Raw genomic sequence first — 6352 nt, 5'->3', positions numbered from 1 at the left:
AACCAAACTATGTTACAGACTTTTCATTAAGACCCTAAAGAATCATATCAACTTGTGGAAAATGGGCATCCTATGACCACTTTAAGGCCTACTGTACATGCAGCCAGCCATTCATCCATTTTCTCACAAGATGTTCAGTTGACTCTCTGAAAAATAAAGGTTATTTTTTGGGTTTGATGGTTTGTTGAAGAACCTTTAACATTCATGCCTCCTTTTCACTGCACAAAAGGTTACTCAGTGGAAAAAAGGTCTTGATTTTTTAAAAATGTTCTTCATACTAAGAGTGTAAGAGTGCATATAACCATTTATTTAAAATGAATAATAATAATTGATAAAATATTAAATAACAAAATGTATAACAACAAAACAGCCTAACCCTAATAGGCTAATAATAAGAATAGTAATAATAATAATCACAATCATAATATTATTATTATTATTAATTATAATTATTATATTAATATTATATTATTAATGGTAATTGACATTAATAATAATAATAACAATAATCATAATAATAACAATTATTATTGTTGTTGTTGTTGTTGTTGTTGCTGTTGTTATGAATCACTATAAATCATTACAAATCAAAAATTTCAGCAGTAATTTAGATCACTTCCTCTGCAGGATCCTTATTGTGCTCCGGCCACGATACTCTGCTGCACCCCCAGGAGTCAAACACACACACACACACACCGCCAAGGCACTGACCTTGAGTTGCCATGGCAACCTCTTTGCTCCACATGAAACTTCATTTAAGTAAACAGGCATGCACACACTCAAAAAGGCATGCATACACAGACTTACACCTTTGTATGTAAAGTATATTTAACACAGGCTACAATATGAACTCCAATTATAGTAAGTCTATGGCACAAAGAGAATATACATTTATGCAAGGTAGAAAACAGTGATTTAAAAGACTCTCACAGTGACTTGCAATAGCCAATTGCAAGGTCATTCCCTGTTAAAAAACCTTAACTAAAAAAAGTTAAGTGAGGTCAAGGTCTCAAGAGTGATAGCTGAAGTCTCACTGTTTGTGGAACTTGAACCAACAAGCTTCTGGTGGGCAGCCCTGCCCTAATTAAAATTAATTGTCATCTTGTTTTAAATATCTTTAACATTACTTTGCTAACTTAAAACATTCAATCTGGTAGAAATATTTTTTGTGAGATCTGCAAAACAGTTCAAATGAATAAGGGATGTGCTTAGACAAAAACTTGACAAGACTTGTCCGGCCATTTCCACACACATTTGATGGAATTCAAACATAACTAAACTTTTAGAAATAGATGGAAGATGTGAAGTGAGTCTATAGCTGATCATTTCATAAGGACCGCAGGATAACATTTCTGATGCATGTATCAATAATTCTGCTACAAAGCTTTGTAAGCTGCTGTAGTCTTAAAGGGTTACTCCACACCAAAATGAAAATTTGTCATTAATCACTTATCCCCATGTCGTTCCAAACCCATAAAAGCTTTGTTCGTCTTTGGAACACAATTTAAGATATTTTGGATGAAAACCGGGAGGCTTGTGACTGTCCCATTGACTGCCAAGTAAATTACACTGTCAAGGTCCAGAAAAGTATGAAAGACATCATCACAATAGTCCATCTGCCATCAGTGGTTCAATCTGAATTGAATGAAGCTACGAGAATACTTTTTGTACGCAAAGAAAATAAAAACAATGACTTTATTCAACAATTCGTCTCCTCCGCGTCACCGTAGAGCCATTTTGAAGAGTATCCACTGAATGCAAACTGCATTGAGGATCCCTGGCGCACCACACGGATACGCTGTTTTCGTTGAAATCAAAGCGTAAATAAACGTAGAAAACGTATCCGTGTGGTGCGGCTGACACAGATAAGTAGAACAGCATACGCAGTTTGCGTTCAGTGGATACTCTCCAAAATGGCGCTACGGTGACACAGAGGAGACAAATTGTTGAAAAAAGGCATTATTTTTATTTTCTTTGCATACAAAAAGTATTCTCGTAGCTTCATAAAATTCAGATTGAACCACTGATGGCAGATGGACTATTTTGACGATGTCTTTCATACTTTTCTGGGCCTTGACAGTGTTATTTACTTGGCAGTCAATCGGACAGTCACAAGCCTCCCGGTTTTCATCCAAAATATCTTAAATTGTGTTCCGAAGACGAACGAAGCTTTTACGGGTTTGGAACGGGGGGTAAGTGATTAATGACAATTTTTCATGTTGGGGTGGAGTAACCCTTTAAATTAGTAAAGTGATGCTGCTATTCAAGATGAAATGATGAAACATGTTAGTCTGCTGCATTTCATTCATTTATTGCTGGTTCTAGTTGTTCACATTTCAATAGACTACTACCATGTTGTTTATGTGACATCTGGTGTGAGGAAAATTTGTTACCTTGTTACTCCTGCAGAAGAAAGGAGTTCTTTTTATATGTTTGCATCATCCTAATTAACAAAAGTCTTTGTATAATATGATTCATAAGCGAATGGTTGCTCAGAACTATATTTGCCTCTAAAACCCTTATGGCATGTTGTCAAGACAACAAGGTTGATCCTTAAATAACTGTTTTCAACTAGTAAAGTGCATTATGAAAGTTTCAAGAAGGCCCAGAATTAAAAAAAAACAAAAAAAAATTAGATGAAAAATATTGTTTTTAGTAAGTTTTTTTAAACGTATCTTACTTTTTATACTACAAAAATAAATGTTTTTTAATATAAAATGTTTTGACTATACCCAAAGGTTTTTAATACTTCACAAATACTGCTAACCATGACCGTGTAATTTTAAATGTTAAAGACTAAAAATGCTTCACAGGGAGTTTGACTGGCAGGTGATCTGACCAATCATAACGCAGAATCCGCCATTTATGTCCGACAAACAAACCAGACATAAGATTAACGTCGGTGGACCTGAACTTGAAAAATGGTGTGTATTGACATTTTTCCACAGTTGAAACAAGATACTTTCTGATGTTCATTTTTATTTCAGGGTATAACTAGTAAAGAGGAAGAGATGATCGGTTCATACCTAAAGTAGCCTGCTCTGTCTTGTCTGTCTGTCTGCGCTTTGTTAGTTTTCTCTTTACTCTGCGATGTATTTTTCACTGCATGAGAGCATGATGTGTGACATCACGTGAGAGTGGCATGGCTTGTCGGACATAGCAACAGTAACGAAGGGGGCGGGACTTAGTTTACAGTATAATACTGTTACTGTAAATGCAATTTTTGGAAGTAAAAACAAGTATAATTACATTGAAAACATATCTATCTATCTTATCTATCTATCTATCTGTCTGTCTGTCTGTCTGTCTATCCATCTATCTATCTATCTATCTATCTATCTATTCTAAGGCTTTACACCTTTCCCTGTTTCTCTGCTTCTAACCCCATGTGTCGTAGTTGTCACAGTTGGTTATAATGGTGTCAGGAACTGTAGATACTGTAGTCCAGAGACTCTGTCAGTCAGCCAGTCTTCACATATGGTGCCCTCTACACACCCACACACAGGCAGGTCGAAGCTGCTGTGGCTTTATAATGCACACAGATGTGTAAACATATTTACCCAAGTGCAAACATGTTGCTTTGTCAATTAACATCACTGTCCATCAAGAGTTTTAAGCCTGTCCCATTAGCAAAGACCTCCCTCCTTCTCGATCTTCTGTCTCTGCTTCTCCCCCTTTCACTGCTCATTTCCTGTTACTTGGTTACCGGTTGCCTCGGACTGCTTGGGCCAATTGCGTTGCCATGGTGACCATGCCCATTCTGTCGTTTCCCAACAGCCTCTTGGCTCTCCTGTCCTGACATTCCCCACTGCCCCCCAGCCTGCACGCCCAGACCCTGGCCCACCCTGCGCTGATGTCCCATGAGGCTGTGTGTGTTTGCTTGCGTGCGTTTGTGTGCTAGCTCCCTCCCCCTCACTTCTTCCTCAGTTTAGACGACAAACAGACCGACCACCTCCCTGTACAAGCAATTTAACACCTGCTGAAGAATTCATGGCTTATCTGCATAGAAAGACAGAGGTAGGGAGACAAAGACTGAGTGAGATGCATAACTGGAAACAACAATTTGTAGTTATTTAGAACAGTCTATCCGAATTTTGATCCAGCACTGAATAACGTGCAATTCTAGGAGTCCTTCATTACCTGAATTGAATAAATCGCTGATTTAAAGTCAAATTATGCTACTGAGTTTGATTTTGTTGTTGATGATGTTGTAAACTGTTCAGAATAGAGCACAGGAGAGTCCTTCTGTGCTTTTCTGATGGACTGCTTTAGTACACATTTTAATAAATAAAAAATGGTCAGCTTGGTCATTTTTCTGAAAGTGTTTCCATTAAAAGTAAATGTATAGAATAAACTCTTTGTATCTATCTAGTTCAGCAGCTTTTAGACAAAAACATACTGCATTGTGAGTGCAGTTCCATGGCCAAACGTAAGGTGGCAGCAGCGAATAGATCATCAGTCAAGTAAGAAATATTAATGTTCGTTGTCAGCATTTAAACTTCATCTGATTCAGCACTGCCCACATGTTCTCTCTTAATCTCTCTGCTTTCCTTTCTCAATCTTTCATTCTTTTAGGTCCCCTTAGATTGGTAAAATGTTCATTTTATGCAAAAGAACCAAACCAGACCAGGCACTGGATATAATGAATGGAGCAAGGACTTCAAGTTATATTAAAGGCATAGTTCACCCAAAATGACAATTCTATCATGTTGTTGCAAACTTTCTTTCTTCTGTGAAGCACAAAGAAAGATATTCTGAAGAATTTATCAGCTGTTTTTCCAAGTCAGTGGGGTCCAATACAACATCATCTTCATACAGGTATGTTCGGAATGGAATGGCAGGCTCAGTAAATGATGACAGAAGTCTTCAAGGCTTCTCTTTAATTTATACCCAAGTCAGAGTGCATCCCACTAAACATCTCAGAACCAGGATGAGACTACATCTACTTGACACTAATCACCACGGTTAGAGAGCAAGACTTGCCGTTGTAAGGCTGAGATGAGTCATGTGACCCTTTGAGGGACCTGAAAGGAGGAGAGATTGTTTCTCCCCAGCCTCCGTCCCTCCTCCAGTTCTAAATGACAGGGTTATGGAGACGATCGCTGAAGGTTCATCATTGTCCTCCTGTGAAGGGGGAAGGAAAGAGTATTAAGGGGGGTTTAATTATGAAGCGAGGGGCTTATTAACCATGTGAAATTATAAACCCCCTCCCTACGCAAATACACACACCCCCTCCTCCTTTTGATCCCACCAGCTGATCCTGATGTAATTCGGGCCGCAGGGTGTTCCGGCACCAATCTAAAGGGGCAAAGGTCAAGAGAGTCTAAAGATCTTATAAGGGACAGAAGAGCGATTCTGTGCTGCACACATACTGTCATTATTATAACCACATGACACGAATCACATATCTCTTGTTAAAGGGGTCATATGATGTTGCTAAAAAGAACATTATTTTGTGTATTTGGTGTAATGAAATGTGTTTATGCGGTTTAAGGTTCAAAAAACACATTTTCCACATACTGTACATTATTGGGTAACACTTTAGAATAATGGTCCGTTGTTAACAAGTAACTATGCAGGAAGTAATAGGTAGTACTACATTAACACTTAACTTAATACTATTAACTAATAGAGAAGCAAGATTAACTAAGCAGTAAGTAGTTGCAAATTTAGGACAAAGGTAGTTCCTTATTAGATATTTGATAATTATTAAATAAAAATACCCTCATTGAGAACTACTTGTGAACTATGACCAGTTAATAAAGAATAACCAATTAATTACTAATCACAACAGTAACGTCTTTAAAGTGAACAATTGGGTTCTTTGTGGAAACTAATTTATGAATTTGATATCCCCCAAATAAGTCGGCTACATTTTTAAATTGTGACTACTACTCTTACCAAGGGATGGATGTTCAAACTTAAACATAGAATAATAAAAAAATGAAAATTCACTTTAAAATGTTAATAATTAGAATTCCTCAAGCGTGTCACGTAAATGTTACCCCCCTTACCATATTGTGATGCCGTGTCCTGGTGCGACGAGACAAAAACATGAAAACCCATTATAAACGAGGCATTCGTTGCATCCAGTGTGGACTCCACTTCGTCCACGGTAAAAGCCGATCTGGCAATCCACAGCGCAAAGTTGTTGTATTTCCTCAGCGACCAGCACGGATCAGCTCCAGGAATGAAGAAGCAGATATCGTCCTCTTTTGGAAGGCCAAATAAAGTAGTTTCGCATTCACAACGAAACACAGCGCCTTCACGACATGGCCGCGGCGGCAACAATACTACAGCCAGAATAAAAGTTACGCCTTCTTTCTTTGCGTGAACATTTGGGCGGCGTTAT

Source organism: Sinocyclocheilus anshuiensis, unplaced genomic scaffold (assembly GCF_001515605.1).
Source record: "Sinocyclocheilus anshuiensis isolate Anshui unplaced genomic scaffold, SAMN03320099.WGS_v1.1 scaffold1024, whole genome shotgun sequence".
In the NCBI taxonomy this organism is placed as follows: Eukaryota; Metazoa; Chordata; class Actinopteri; order Cypriniformes; family Cyprinidae; genus Sinocyclocheilus; species Sinocyclocheilus anshuiensis.
Note: the sequence above shows the minus strand (reverse complement) of the source record.